This window comes from Pteropus medius, unplaced genomic scaffold, assembly GCF_902729225.1.
Source record: "Pteropus medius unplaced genomic scaffold, Ma_sr-lr_union100, whole genome shotgun sequence".
Lineage (NCBI taxonomy): Eukaryota > Metazoa > Chordata > Mammalia > Chiroptera > Pteropodidae > Pteropus > Pteropus medius.
Genome location: NW_024355205.1, coordinates 22,781,853 through 22,799,402, shown reverse-complemented (window position 1 = coordinate 22,799,402; position 17,550 = coordinate 22,781,853).

The following is a 17,550-nucleotide window of genomic DNA, read 5'->3' as shown; positions in this document are numbered from 1 at the left end:
CTGGTGTCTACACTGCCTGTCTCCTCTGGCTCTAAAGGGCAGGCGGGAAAAGGTGCACGGTGTTTCTTATCCAGGTCGACCCACTGCTGTTGAGAGCAGGTACCTTAAGGAAGAGAGATTGGGGAGAGGGGCGAGATGTTGGAGGGACTGCGTTAAACTCGGCTGTCGGCGTGAGCTGCGTCCTTGGAGAATTCCAAAGTCTACCCTAGCCACACTCAGCGGGCTCTGCCCTCCGTCCCCAGCGCACATCACTGGCCATATCCCGGCGAGGGATGGTGCTTCGAGGCGGGTCCTGGAAATGTACAAGGATGAGTTGCGCGGGGATCCTTCCCCAAGACACCCCCTACACACACCTGCGCGCGCGTGTAAATTGAAGTGGTAGAGCCATAGCAAGAGTCCAGACCTAACTCTCCTCCCCGAAAGGTTGGGGTGTATCATTATTTCTCCTGGAAAGGGTAGGAAAAGATTTGTCAGTTTGATGTCAAACCTGCCGCAAGAACAAGCGGGAGGCAGAATCTCCGCCCCAAGGGCCCTTCTCGATCGGCCTGGGTCGGAACCACAGGCTGTAACTGACAATAGATCCTGTCGTCTGCACATTCGCTCTGGTTCCATAAAGTGCTCAACTACCTCGCCCCAGCCCCAGCGTGGCCCTTAGTCGTCTTCTTATCAGTGAGGACAAGGAAGTCGAGGAGAAATAGAAATCTAGTAGAGCTCAGAATCCAGCCCCCAATCCCCCCAATACTCTCACACCCAGACTCTATGCCGAAATGGAGATTTCATTGCTTATGGAAGAGCAAGGGGTAAGAGTGGAAACCAGCTGACATGGATAGGGAAATTTGTCTGTGCTCCCCAGGCAGAGCACAATCTTCTTTATACAGAATAGTCACTTACTGGGTATCTTGGGATGAGGTTATTGCGAAGAGCGGAGGGCAAAGGCAGCTCTCAACATACACCACGGCGAGACTCTAACCAATGGCCTCACAGCCTGAAAACCTTTTCGTCCCTCTTAATTTTATAGTACTATACTTAGAACTAAATATTAATAAGTTATCTTGCCAAGGCTCCCTCCCCACACACTTTCCTCATTCTGGGTAGCAGTACCTGTGCTTAAGTAAGCTCACAGTCAGCTCTTTGCAGGAAAAAGGTGGACACAATACACTTATATAGATGTGAAGGATAAATAAATGGTTTATTTTCACCAGTTCCTTATTTCTCTAGGAAATCAAGAAATGCTACGCACACATCACAAAAGAAAGATGAAACGATACTACCTGTGCCAAATAGCCTTTTTTGCCACAAAACCTGCATTTTTTCAGTGTGACACCACAAGTGGCCAAGTGCCTACCCCACTCTCCCCCCCCACACACACACACACGTTCCTGGTAATCTTGATAATTGGATTCTCCTCTTTATTATTGGAAGTTGAATTACTTTTATCTCAGGCAAAGGTTGAACTATGCCAGAGGAGAATTTGATACCTTTCGAGATATTTAGAGATTAAATCTTCTTAGAGTGGGGTGGAGAGAGGAGCGTGGGTAGCAGTGATCCATCAGACATTAATGAGATTTCTGAGTGTAGGTTAGTATCATAAGACTGTATAAACTCTGTGTATGTGTATATGTGTGTGTGAGAGAGAGAAAGGAAGAGTGTGTATGTGTGTGTGTGTGTGTGTGTGTGTGCGTGCGTGTGCATGCACCTGTGTGAATGGAAACATGAAAAGACAAAGCATTGGTACTCAGGAATATACAAAGGTGATACAGCTATCGATCCTGCCCTCAGTTTGTTAATAGTCTTGTTGACCAGATCAAGGAGGAACACAAAACTCGATCATATAAATTAGATTGTTAAAATGTCATAAGAAAAGTGAAAACAAACTGCCGTTGTGATCTGGGAGGGATCATTTCTGAATAGGAGATTAAGAAAGTCCTGAGGAAGCTTTGAAGAAAAGGGATAAATTAGACAGATAGAGGTGTGGGTAGGACAGTGAAGAGCTTAAGCAAAGCCTGGGGGTGTAAAAGCACACAGCTTGTGTGAGGAACAGAGAGAAGTCTAATTTGGAAAAAGTACAGAATGTAAAATCAAAAGGTTGGATGACATTGGAAAAGGGGTCTAGGACCATGTTATGCTAAAAAAGCTGTATACGACCTCTCAGAATGTAAGTCCAGACATGCGTGGTAAAGGAGAGTCAGATGGTTGTCTCCATTCCCATGTTTAAGGCCTGATTGCAACTTGTAAGCCCCCAGGAAGATCAACAGAGGCTCTCATGAGTTTTCTCCATAGTTAGTCTAAATTGGTGCTGCTGTGAGGTCTCAATAGCAGGGTGGCACATACTCAGAGAAAGCCTTCCCACACTTGCCAAAACCGCTTCTTAGCCAAAGATAGAAGGGCATCTCCAGAGCTTCATCAGTAGCACAGTCAATACCCAATGCCATGATGAAGCAATAGACAGCCTGACAATTGTCTTGGTCAATTCCATTTTGTAACAGATTGAGGGCATGAGGACATGTAGAAAAATCACCTTTGCCCACTCCAAAGGCATGCTTCCCATTGTGCAGTCACTGAGTACTATTACCAAATGTGTCAGATCTCTGAACATGACCAAGCCATGTGCTCTGCATAGGGTATAAAAGGTATAAAAATGCATCATCCCTCCTTTATGTGACTCATAATTTACATTAAAAACAAATTATGAGTCTCCATCTACCCGAGGAAGTGTTTCAGAGGCTTAGTTGGAACTTTAGTTATTTCATTTATAAAAGTAAGAGAAAGTTGAATAGAACTCAGGAATCTATGAAAGCTGACTAGGAGGAAATACCAACAGGACTGGATGCATGGTTTAATGAAAGCAGATAAATTTGTTTTAAAGGAATCAATAAAATGATCATGAAGGAGTAGCAGAGAGAGAAAAAACGATAAGGTGCATTATGCGGGGAAATTATCTTCTCAGAGAGATTCTACATTTTCCATCTGCAATCCGCACATAGATCCTAGGCATGAATGACGTGCTGTAGGCAGGATTTAAACATTATTTCTGTTTGTGTATTTCTTATTTTATTTTTGTTTAATCTCCCTTTTGACAGAATTCACATGTGCTAAGATTATACTGTTAGCAAATGGGACATTCTGTGTGTTCATTTACATTTTTAAAATGTCACAAACCATTATACCTATTCATTTACTTGTCTAGAAAATTTTCTGTGTTGACTTTTTTTATTACCACAAAAGAAGAAAAATATTCACTGTATATACTGGCAGATAGCCTAAAACCTCTACAAATAGATGGTCCTACTACTGCCTCTACTTCTTCATTAATGCCACGTATTCTAATAATCGTGTCTTTGAAAATAATTTCAACTTTCTTGATATGACACATTAGATGTTTTACTGGGTTCTTTCTGAGCATCTGACAGTAGCTACTTTAGTGGTAAATTTAGATTTTAACACCTTCCTTGTAAATGCTTTACTTTCTTAGCTGTTCTATTTGAAATTAAGAAATAGAAGAGAGAGATTTATGCTGCCAAGGCACCCTAATTGTCACAGATTCTTACTTTTTAATTCCTTTCAAGATACATGGGGTCATTTTCCTTCATGGCTACTTCATGTTCCCTCTGGGCAAATAACTGCTCACTTCACTCTGAAATTATGCAATAACTGCCTATAATTTGCCACTTGCCAGAATAATATTTTCTTAACTCTAAGGGGTATTATATTTTTCTTCACCAGGACATCCTTGGCAAAGATAATAATGGACAGAGCAGAAAATGTAACAAACCTATAACACATTGACAAAACAGTGATTGACATAACATTAAGAATATATTCAGGACAAAGTGAGACAGGAAAAAGGAATCAAGCAGTGGCTGGCAATGAACCTATTTGATATGACAAGGATCATGATGTGAAGTACTGGTTGCCCAAATATTGATCACAGCACTCAGAAATCATATTTTTGTCCATGGGTAGTATTGACCAAGGTGATGTCTGCACAAATCCTATCAAATGAAGGGCAGTTATTACATACAAGATAACAACAAATCCTTCATGTCAGGCAAGTGATACCATACAGGTATAGGTTTGAGAGGAAACAGAATGTTAACTAAATGTACTTTTGCAGGGTAATATAAATGGTAATTAAATCTGAAAATCTCTTATTGTGTAGAATCATTTGGTTCTTTACCTAATGGAATTATGTTTCTGTTGATTTTCAAGTGTGATAAGAAATTTATTAGAGATAGATAAGTTACTGGTAGCAATGGGAATCCCCATTATATATCCACAAACCATTAATATCAACCTAATAATCAACCAGTACACATTATTTGAATACATGCATTTTATTTTAATGTGAATTATCTAGGTTAAAAACACTTATATTTTATTTACATGAGATGATCCTCGCCCATTTTAATAAAAATAATACATTTCCCTGCCACCATTTTTAATCATTAGTCTTCATATTTAAATAATCATGAATTTAATACCTGTTACTGAATTTGTTTACATTTTTAAAACCAAGAAACTCGACACCTATTATGGAAGATATTGATCTGAAAATAAATAAATAGGTGGGCTATGTAAAAAGTAGTAGATTAGGGAAATGAAGCTAAATATCTGCACATATTATAAATTAATATTTACTATTCCCAAACTTTTGATTCTGGTAATAAAAAGTTATAAATAGCCATACCCTGTCAATCAGATAGACTCTACCCGTGAACATTTTGACATATTTTTCACCAATCTTTCATATTTTTTTCTTAATAAGTCTTCAAATAATGCCATTTGGCATGTTTTACTTTGTTGTATATTGGAAATTAATATTTTACATTGTCATTAATGTTTGCAAATATAAATTTAATAATTTCATTTGATTACATGGACCGCACCTTAGTATACTTAACAGTTTTTCTTCACTAAGATATTATTTTTCTATAATTTCTATTATTATTAATAACACTGCAATCCAAATATCTTTGCCCATAGAACTTTGAACATATTATCGATTTCATCCTTAGGCTTGTAAATGCTAAATAACTTGGTTAAAAAATATGCCCCTTTTCAGGTGCTGGATTCATATTGACTAAATTGTTCTTCAAGATGTATCATTTACCCTCTAATCAGGAAGACCTTAAAACACTTCACACATATTAGCAGTGCCCATTTGTTTATTTTTACTTCATATTTTTTGTATGAATTTTCTGAGAGTTTCAGTTCTGTGGTTTCTTCCTTTACTCATCTTCAATTGAATTTTCAGACTCTAGAGGAATGTGTATATTCATATTCATCAAACTTAAGGTGCACTAGAAGACTTCTGCTCCTTAATATCTGATGCCCTTTTAACCTTATTCTTCTGCTCTGAGATCTAGACATTCTCATTATACTTATTAGTATTAAGATATTGAAAAACTCCTTATCGGTGACCAAATATTCTTTACTTCTCTAGTCCATGAGCATCAAACTATCTCCACACAAATAAACAATAATCTACGAATCCCAATGCATTTGCTACTAGGGATATCTGAGGATGCCTGAAGAATGCTGGCATGTTTCATACCTATAATTGGCACTTGTTTTTCATCTTAATGTCATTTCTACTATTCTCCCTGGAGGTTATGTAGTGCCATCTTATAATGGCTATCGAAGGCTGTACTTTCTTCTATATTACTTCACTTGCAGCCTAAAACACAGACACCTACCTTAATTCCTCAGAGCTCGAGCAGAAATGTTTCATAAAGCATACCAAAATCTTGACAATAACCTAGACATAACAGAACATTAAAGGGAAACACACTTTGAATAATAGATACCACAGTACAGCCACTTTGGAAGACAGTTTGGTGATTTCTTATAAAACTAAACATGTTCTTACCATACTATCCAGCAATCATGCTCCTTGGTATTTACCCAAAGGAGCTGAAAATTTATGTTCACATAAAAAACTTGCACACAGATGTTTACAGCAGCTTTACTTGTAACTGCCAAAACTGGAAGCAACCAAAAGTCCTTCAGTAGGTGAATATGGTACATTCAGACAATGGAATATTATCCAGCACTAAAAAGAAATGAGCTGTCAAGCCACGAAAAAAAAAAAAAAAACCATGGAGGAACTTTAAATATATAGTACTATGTGAAAAAAGCCAATCTGAGAAAGATACATATTGTATGATTCCAATGATATGACATTCTGAAAAAGGCAACATAGAGATGATAAAAATATCATGGGTTGCCAGGGGCAAGGAAGGGAGCAAGATGAATAGACAGGGCACAGAAGATTTTTATGGCAGTGAAAATAATCTGTATGCTATTGCAATGATGGATCTATGTCATTATACATATGTCCAAATCTATTAAATGTACAACGCCAAGAGTGAGTGAACCCTCAAGTGAAATATGGACTTTGGATGATTATGATATGTCAGTGTATATTCATCTTGGGTTAAAAAAAAAAAAGTACCATTCTGGTGAGTGATTCTTATAATGGAGGAAGCTATTCATGTTTTGGGGCAGGGAGTATTGGGGAAATCTCTTTTCCTCTCTCTCAACCTTGTTATCAACCTAAAACTGTTGTAAAATAAATAAATAAATAAAGGCTTAAAAAAAATATATCAGTTCTAGACTATTGGCCTCTTACCTGTCTCCCCACATATTGTCCTCTTAATGGATTCTCTTTTTTAATGCCATGAATTTTTTTAGGTACCAATTACTTTCCCAAGAAGAATTTCTCTAACCCAGTCCTTCACAACTGAGGACTATTTTGTTGCCCAGAAAACATTCAGCGATGTCTGGAGACTTTTTGATTGTCATGATTGGGAAGATGGTGCTATTGGCATCCAATGGAGTGAGGCCAGAGATATGACTGAACATCCTACAGTGCACACAACTGACTACCCTCCATAATGAATAATTATCCAAAACAACAAGTTGAGAAATCCTGCTCTAAGCAGTCTTTCTAGACTCTAGGTGAGTCTAGAAACAACTGTCTGAGTCTCTAGAAAAAATACAATTTGTTTGTTTTCTTAAACCAAAGCCAGCCTCATTTTCAGAGCATAGGGTAGGGTGTGACCTCTCACGGTCCAAAAAAAAAAAAAAAAAGCAAAAATTATAAAAGAAAATTAATTTTCCAAAATTTGTTTCCTCGATTTAAATCATATTATGGACTGGACCCCAATGGTAAAAATGAATGGGATAGAGCAACCCCAAGGGGCTCTATGTTCTTTATATAAAATGTCTTTATTTATATACAACAACCTATGAGAGTCCAGTCCATCCAGTCCTACTGACATGACAAACTCTCTCTCAATTTTCGTATGAATGTTTGAGAATGGCAGGGTTTAAAGCAGAGTAAAGAAAGGCAAACCACATAGTAAACGAAACCAAGAATAATGTCACTCGTATTGACGAGCAGCCGACCAAGTAACATAAACAACGTAGGTGTTTTGTCCTCCGTAAAAATGCAGTCAGGTAAACCTGAATGGGAGTCATGCATGCATGAGGCCTTTGATCTATCTATGGGACTTCTCTAGACTCACCTGAAACCTCTTTGTCTTGGTTTCTCTATTCCATTGTTGGTTTTATGTCTTGGTTACCCATCTCCTTTCAGCATGCTGAATTTGCAGGGCAGTCTTATACTCTTTTCCAGTTTTGATATTGACCTTATTCCTTTCTCACCACTTCAGATCACATCTTGTGATAATTCACAATGACCTCATGCCTACTACCGTGGTAACAGGCCTTCTGTCTGGATCTCAAACCCGTTTAGGGCTCAGTCCCTCCATTGTTCTCATAACTGTTTCCATGATAACTTTAATGACCAGCCATCCTACCAGCTCCCAGACGGGTAAATGTACCAGTGCTCCTACCCTAGCTTTAGTGTTTGAACTGAAAGATCGGGCTCATTTTGAAATAAATTGTAGTCATTTAGTTCATCAGAGTTAAAGCTGCATTGTCTTAAAATCCTTCACGATCTGTTCTTTTACTTATCTGTGAAATAGAGTTGTATTTGAGAATCCTGTGATGCTGAGAAACTTGCCAATATCAGCTGCAAAGAGGGGTAGAAAACACACAGGACTATGGCAACTGTCACGAAGACAACTACTTAAATACACTTATTACTATTGCCCTTATTAAAAGAATAATTATACCTAATGCACCTTGAAATTAGTAAATGGCAATATTAAAGAGTGGTCATAAAACGTGACTTCAAAATTCACTGTTCATGCAAGAAAGAAAATCAATGTTCAGAAAACTTGACCTTTGAGACTATCTTCCTCAAATTACAGGTGGTGTCTCATGAAAGTATCACAGTAACACCTAAGTATAGTAAAATTAGGTTCATTCAGTACTAGAAAGGCTAAAGTATTGTCTATTTGAATGTTTTTGTTTTAACTCTAGTTGAATACATTATTTGATAGATTTACCAGAAGGTTTTTTTTTTCTTTGAAATCAAAAGTCATAATAATCATTATTTATAAACTTCTTACGCTTTAGTTTCCTTTTACTGACAACCAAATAGACAGTGGTAAACTAAACATTTTGTTCTTTATATCATCATTATTTATATTCCACGGTCAATTAGATAAAGGGATAAGAAATTTTAGATATCTGACTCTTTAAATTTACAAATGGAAAAAATTGTCACTGAGAAAAATTACATGACCTGCCCAATTACATTGAGCTTCAGAAACAAAACTATGATTTGAACGCAGAGCACTAATTTTTCTGCTTCAGAATGCTTAAAAGTGGGAAAATGCAAGATCAGTTTCCTAATCACTGCATAGTATAACGCTATAATTTATTTCCTAATTGAAGTATGAGAATATTGCCTGTTAAGATATTTTTTAAAAGTTAAATTCTATTTTAATGATTTCAGAAAAGCAGTTTTATTTATTGATGACTTCGATGCCATTATTATATATTAATAGATTCCTACCTTCTTAATTCAGTTTTCATCTCTAATTACCAAAGTGACTATAGCTACCAATGTCACACATGATTTAAAAGTACAAAACAGAGCCGAATCATCGCAAACTGTCAATTTACTGGCTAAAATTCCCAAATAACCAGTTTTATATTTTTTTCTAAATGTGTCTGATCAACAAAATAGATGCCCAATAAATAACAGGTAATTGGCTGTAATCAACCCTTTAAGCATGATGCAAAGGGAAAAAATAAAAGTTTGAGTCAGATTTAATGCAGTTAGGTAGTTCTAAAAGCATTATTCTATCAGTTCTTTATAATAGACTGCCTTTCCTGTTCTGTTTGTAACATACAGAGTTGTTTTCTCGATATGAGTGCTTACAAGATAACTATTGGAAAGAAAAATTAATTGAATTGCCTGTAATTATAGTAACTGTACTCTTAGCATTATTGTAATACAATTAGAAAAGTCAGGGTAGAAGAAAATTATAGAAGGAGAATATCCATTAAATTTATTCATGTTTTATGGTATAATATAATGTATGTGCCATATCTAAAACGAGAGAATATATTAATCCACATTCGTTAACAATTTGGTAAATTTTGAATAGCTATTAAGTGCTAGGTACTGAGTTCAACCCATTATACATATCACCCAATTTATTTCTCATAGAGACTTTATAGACATGTTATTAATCCCATTTTATAGGTGAGAAAGCTAGAGGGCAAAAAGCTCCAGCAACTGGACACAGTGTTATAAATCACAGTCACCAAGTGTCAGAGTGTGGTTTGGACCCAGGCATTCCTGACTGCAAAGGCAGGATTTTAAATGTAATGCATGCATAAGCCACTTATTAAAGGATCTCAGGAAAGCAAAAATGTTTTAAAGAGGAAAAAGTGGAAAATTTTCAAAAATTTCCTCCCAGATTATGCTTTGATATATTTAGGTGACCTAATTGAGAAAACCATTAATTAACACAAATTCTAGATGGATAACTTAACTTTTAAAAAGTTCACAATGTTAGGCTATTTATTTGATAACAATAAATTTTGCAATATTAATTATGATATAAACAATATATGTACATAAAATTATATAAAATTCATAATTTTAGAAGTTGGTATTTTATTGTTTTTGAAAATTAGAAAGAATCAAATTAATGTACAAATAAATAATAATACCCAATATGCTGTTAAATAAGTATTGATAACAATACATTTTTATATAGAGAGAGATATGGCATTTAATAATTTTATTTATTATTCACGTTAGATATATTTATCACCTATAAGTATCTTAGCATGTATTTAATTTTTCTTATGTCATAACATTTATAATGTGTTTGTGTATATGGCATAATAAATTGCACACATTAAAGAAAATAAAATAATGATTTTCTCTTTACCAAAAAAGGCACTCTTAGGAACAACTTAAAAATACAAAATGCCTAGAAGAATTTCTTAAAATATTCTGGAAGAAAGAAATGAAAAAAGCGCTTATTTATACTTTGCAGGCCTAAGTGTTTGTAGGAAATTTTCTTCTTGCAACATTTTGAGTAATTTTCTGAAGTGTTCATGAGCCAAATTACTGATCTTCAGGAAGATGAGTAATTATCTAAACAGAATGCTTCCTTGTGAATACTACAAACACAATTAAAGAGGCACTAACATAAATTATGCTAGAGTGTACTACTATATTACTTTTTTTTTCAATTGGTAAAGGCATCTTGAATATAGCCATAGAATGTGTTATTAGTACCATTTTAGTTCTAACATCTTTAAAAAATCATTTTCATTGAAGATCAATTTGACCTGATAATAAAGTGACAAAAACTCTGATACTACATACTATCACCTTAAGGCTTCATTCACTCTCAGAGATGACCACTGTGTTTAGGAAAGCTCTCAGTGTTTGTGCTGGTTTGATTTACCTGTCTAATTTGGATCATAATTATGCCCCTGGGTGAGGAATGTGACTGACTCCGTGTTCCGACAGCACCTGGTGCACAGTTGGATTTTCATTAAATGTTGAATAAGAATCTACAGAAATCAACTTAGTAATAGCAAAATAAGCATTTATGCAGTGCAATTATTTTTTCTCTAGAAATTATTGGGGAAAATTCTAGCTTTGAAAAGAATGTGTTGTCCTTAGGGTCATTCTGTCCCAGGAAAATGTCATGTGTCTCCCAAGAGCATTCTCTGTCTTTAACAGACAAGATCAAAGCTGTGAACTCTGAAATGAATGAAGTGCAAATGGAAGGAGGAAAATGCATGGTTTGCATGCCATCCTGTTTTGGTATGCCTTCTGAAAAGGCTGGCCTGGATGCTCACAAAGCAGATGCAGTGCTGTAGGCAATCCATGTGCCACCAGTTGGCCTCTTAAACCATGTAGCCAAAGAGGGTACATAAAGAGCACGCCCTAGGATCATAAGATTCTATCGCCATAAGACCTTTCAGCAGAACTGAAACTGCTTGAAACTGAAGCCCAGAGATATTAAGTGGCATGTTCAGAGTCAGGCATTTGAGTGGTGCCTTTTTTATCATACTTTCCTCTCCCGAACAAAAAATAATAAACGTACATTTCTGTCCCAAGCATAAACAGAAAGCTCTGTGCTTAAAATAATACTTTATATACCACATTTAAAAATGAAATTTTATCTCTGTGCATATTTACATTTAGTTAAATAGGAGATAAGTCAAACCAAAACTACTATACCACTGTAAGTATAGAAAGTAATGTAACAATATTATTGGTCACCATTTACCATTCCGTTGTTAAAACATCTGGTGTTTTGTTGCAACTTCCATGCACCTGTCTTTTCTCCTTTGCTATTTTGAACACTTGTTTGAAGCAATTTCTATCCTACATTCTTCCCAGTGGGGTTTTGATTGCCTGTCCAAGGTTCATAATTGGTTTGGTTCTCCAGACCCATTGCTCTGATATATGAAATATCAGAATGACAGTAGCATTGGAAACATTCACAACAGCATTGCAACACTTGTATCTTTGGGTAATGGATTCAGAGCAGAGCACTTTGACATATACTGTAATATTATGAATGCTAATGGGTCTTTTTTTTTTTAATACAAACATGATGTGAATAAAATAATTTCAAAATTTTGGTGATCATACACACTGAAAGCTATCTCTTGTATGTTATTTATCATGTATTTTAACAGTCTTCTAAACTTGTACTGATCACTAGATAATAGGTAACACCTTAGAATAAACAATTGAACATGATTTTATAATTTAGGATTGTATATAAGGATCATTTTTTAGAATTGCATGGAGAAGAGGGGTTATCTACTTAGAAAAAATGCATTGTGGTTTGCCATCCATTTACCTTACACGACCTGCTGGACCTTTTCTTATACCCCTTTAAAATAAATATAATTGGAATAATTAGTGATGCCTATATTTTACTATATTTTATATTCAAATGCTGGAGTTATGCATATATATATATATAATCTCTTCTAAATGGACATTCTAGCACCTGAGGATGTAATGAATTTAATTCATATTATTTTTCTTTTTTGCAATTTTTTTTCTTGAACTTAGAGAAAATGTCATGACAGAATTTATCTAAAAATGTTTACTTCTACATTGAAATGTGTTTATATCAGATAAAAAAGCAGTCAGATTTTGGCTAAATAGAATTACAAAATACAAACCTTTAAACTAAGAATGTAAGACAATATGATCAGGACAGAGCTACTAAAAATAATACAACTAAATATGGTGTGTATTTTAAATTCATAATTTATGTTCTTTCAGAGAAGTGAAAAATAACTTCTATATTTATGTCAGCATCTAGATGGACTAGAGCATGATAAGCCCTTTGCTTTCTGCTCAAATGGTTTTTTTTGCTAATAATTAGGGAAACCTATATTTATATTTGTATTCCTGTCTCTGACATCTGGACATGGGAGTTGATCTCTTCCAGTCTTGCCTTTCCTATGCTATAATGCCCTTAGGAGATTCAACAGAGTAACCTAGAGAGTTCAAGAAGAACTTATTTATGGTACATGAAAGATGAATAAATTACCTTTCCCTCCCATTTCTTTTCTTAGCACCTAATGCCCTATATAACTTTTCTAAAAGCATGCAAAAATTGAATCCGGGTATAAAGTTGTTTACTGCAATGTCAGATTTTGAATAAGTTAAAAGACTGTGTGGGAATTAGAGATTGGAGCTTGCAGCCCTACCTAACAGAGTAGTTCCTTTTACCATAAAGGGGTAAAGCTTTCAGACTAAAAAGATTGCTTCATCAACTAGGCTCTCTTTTTCCAAAATTCTTCTTTTTCACATCGCTCAATAGAATGTCCCTGTTAACTGGAGCACCCCAGGCTTCCTCTTGAAGCTAAAAAGTTCTTTTTGTTCAATATGTACCACTATTTCTAGAGACAAATGGTAGAGACATAGGAAGAGGAAGGACGAAAGTAGATATTCGACTCTATTCTTTCCTCTAGAGAGAACTGCGGATGATTTTCTCACTAGTTGACCTAAGAAGCAAATACTTCTTACTAAGGAAAACCTGTATTTTTTTCATAGATAATACATTATATTCTAAAAGGAAAAAAGGACATCCCTCCTGTTGTTTTTCAACAGGGTTTCTTAAAAGCGACAATGAACTATAATCATGGCATTGTTTTACAAAGGAGCTTTTGATCTCAGTTTTGGCCAGGCATAATTTGCAAGGGTTGCACAAGTTCAGATTCTGTTTTCTGTTTTTGTTTTGTTTTTAGAATTTCTGTTATGTCAAACAATTTTTGTATATCTTTGATCCTTCTTTCTGGAAGATTTTCTACATATTTGATATGGCAATCAAGTAAGTTATTTAGCATCAAGTGATATATTTATAAATATATCTGGAGCATATGTCTTTCTTAGATTCTGTGGATGGAATGTACTTTGGGTTTCCCAGGTTAAAGTCAGATTGGTCAATTCAAATATACAAAGAAGTCATACAACTCAATAAAAATAAAAAAAAACAAAACAAATGATTCAGTCAAAAAATGGACAGAGGATCTGAACAGACAGTTCTCCCTAGAGGACATACAAATGGCCAACAAATATTTGAAAAGATGCTCAATATCACTATCTATTAGGGAAATGCAAATCAAAACCACAATGAGATACCATCTCACACCTGTTAGAATAGCTATAATCAGCAGGACAAGTAATAAATGCTGGAGAAGATGTGGAGAAAAAGGAACCCTCATACACTGCTGGTGGGACTGCAAATTGGTATAGCTACTATGGAAAACAGTATTAAGGTTCCTCAGAAAACTAAGAATTGATCTACCATATGATCCAGTAATCTCTCTATTGGGTTTTTACCACAAAGATTTGAAAGCCCATATCCAAAAAGATATTTGCACATCGATATTCATAGCAGCATTATTCATGGTGGCCAGGACATGGAAGCAACCAAACTGTCCTACAATAGATGATTGGCAAAAGAAGCTGTGGTACATATATATAATGGAATATTACTCTGCCATAAGAAGAGATGAAATACTGCCATTTGCAACAACAAGGATGGACCTTGAGATAATCATGCTAAGCGAAATAAGCCAGACAGAAAAAGTTGAAAATCACATGGTATCACTTATATATGGGATATAAACCTAAAAGCAGCAAAAGAACATGACAAACAGAGACTCATGGTCATAAACAATACACTAGTGGTTACCAGAAAGTAGGGGATAGGAGGAGGCGGGTGGTAGATGAAGTAAAGGAGGTCAAATATATGGTGACAGAAAGAAATCTAACTATGGGAGGTGAACACACAGTGTAAATATATATATGCCTTATTGTTAATGTGTACAGTGAAACTTATTGGATTTTGTTAACCAATGTCACTATAAAAAAATGAATGAATGAATGAATGAATGAATAAACAAATAAACAAACAAATAAATAAAGTGAAAGAGTTGTTTTGATAAGTTATATAGGGGTCTTAGCTAAAGGGCACTTAAGGGTAAGGAGCTGGGAGGCAGGGACAACTGTTGGAGAAGTCATATCAGGAACTGAAACTTTGCTTGAGATTGTGGACTGCTCTGCAGGACAGGCACTTGCGTGATGAGGCTCCTGTCAGTCTAAGGTCCCTACAGGCCTCTTGGCCAAACAAAATGTATGCCTGAGCACCGATATCATGGAGTAGATTAGCCAAACTTAAAATAGTTATCATCCGATCATAATTTTCCTGTTTCATATTTTTTTATAGTTTTTATTTTATAATTGCTTTCCACATTGGAATTGGATTATTACATAAGCTAAAGATGGCATGATTCTTACAAGAAAATTTTATTTAATTTTAGAGAATTATATTTATATTCAGAAAATTATATTTCATTCCCTGTATATTTTATCTAGCTTCGATTATTTACTTTTACTACATGGATGACAATCACATTTGAGAAAATATCGATAGCTAGTTTTATATGATATATAAATGTTATATTTATAATTTATGTAAATATTGACAATCTATATAAAAGTACATAATTTATATAAATATATAATTTATAATCATATAACTATAATTTGCATAAACCATGGAGCTGAGAGTTCTAGCACTGGTAAATTTAGATAATAAACATTTCTTGAATATTACATGTATGGGAATACATTTTTGTAGAAACAAAGGAATAAAACTTCATATTCTACTACAAAGCACTAGAAAAATTTAAAATATAAATATTGAGGAAAACATTTCTATGTCTATGCTGGGGGTATCAAATCTTGTTGAAATGTTCAGAAATAACTCCACAACATAGATGTAACAAAGTCGATATGTACTAATTCATACCACAAAGTTTAATAAATAAACAAGGTTAAAATATCAGGCTCTAGTGTCTTGCATATAATTATAAATTGTCACTTCTTTGTTACCTTCTTTAAATAACATAACAGCCCCTATAAAGTTTATAAAACTTATAAAACTTGTGACTTTTCTAACATTTCCTGAAATTATCTTTATCCTTACATGAATGTTTTTTTTTTCTTCTTTTTGGTACAAATATCAGTTGTTAAATAATAGTGTGGGTTTTGTACAAATAGTTCTGATTTAATGTAGTTAATAGTGATTTTAATGAGCTCACTTATTAAATACAAATTTAAACATTGACTCTTAGCAATGAACAACCTGTTTCTACAGAGTTTAGAGATTTTAATGGCAAAATTTCTAAGGACCATTCTTAAATTACATTTATCTTATTTTATCATTTCCAGTAAGCAGCAGTCACTGGATATTTAATGTCTACCATAAGACTGCCCATTTTCTTGTTTCAAATTAATTTAAAAGTCATGCTCAATTCTTATGGAAGTCAATATAAAAATAGGTTATTTTTGCTATTTTTATGATAAATTTTGTTATAGAAGTTGGTATTTTAAAACATTGATCATTTTTTCTATCTCTTTTAGCTCCTTCATGTGGGACTAGACAGACACCAGAGGGAGCTCAAGCTACCTAACCCTTTTCTCAGGAGCTAAAGTGACATCATCCGTCATCCTATTCATAAACAGTAGATGTAATAGTATTCAATGTCAACCCAACTCACCTAAGAATAGAAGAAAGTAACCAATAGCTTAACTTACTGAGATTTATAAGAAATAAACTGCCAGAAAGATTTTAGCAGTGTAACACTATAATTTTAAAAATTACTTTGAATGTTTTTAATAGAATGAAAAGACATGAGCAATTCCTAAAATTCTTGGACTCTAGAGTGACAGAATGGAATATGAGGTATGGCAGTTTCCTTCAGGAACTGAATCTCACTCAGTGTGGCTGGGACTCATGGTCTTTCTCTCTGCCCCACTGTAAGAACATGGCAGTTTGTAGTATTCACAGTCTATCATTTTGCTTTATTGTTTTATAGATGATGAAATCCCTGTCTAAACCCCCTTTCTATTTCTATGTCCTCACCACCCAGACTTTATTTTTTCCGTGAAACAAATGCCTTTGAAAAACAATACATAAGACTAAGGCAATTCACCTTTATCGGGGCCTTCAGTGATAACAAAACAGAGATTGTAACATTTCACCGTACACATAATTTAATGATATAGGGTCTCTTTGAAGCAAACACACAAGGAAAAGACAGGGAGTCCCTGTGTTTGAGTTGATACTTGCTGGCTTACAGTTCAGCTATCTGGAGCTTCAGCCTTTGAACAACAGAAAGAATTTCTAAATTCCCTTTTATAGCTTCTCAAACTGCTTATATTTTATTTTTTAAAAATAATTCTAATGCTATGTTATGTAAATAATATTCTATTTGCCATGAATATTTAATGCTCTTTAGTTTTGTTATGGTTTGCGTTTTTCTTTCTTTCTTTTTTATTTTATTTTTTGTATATTCTGGCCCAACAAATGAATACTGTGTTTCATAGGGGAGAAGATAAAAACAAACAAACAAAACAAAAAAACCTCTGGCTTATATATGAGACTTTCAGAACTTCTTTTGGGAATCGTTCTTCCAAATTCCTAAATAAGTTGTAATTATTGTTGTTAAATTCTTATTTAAAAATAATTTTGCAAGTGATTTTTAAACTTAAATTATTTGAATACTCCTTTTGAAAGTCAATTTTATAATACAATGCATATGTCTTTTATAATAATTATA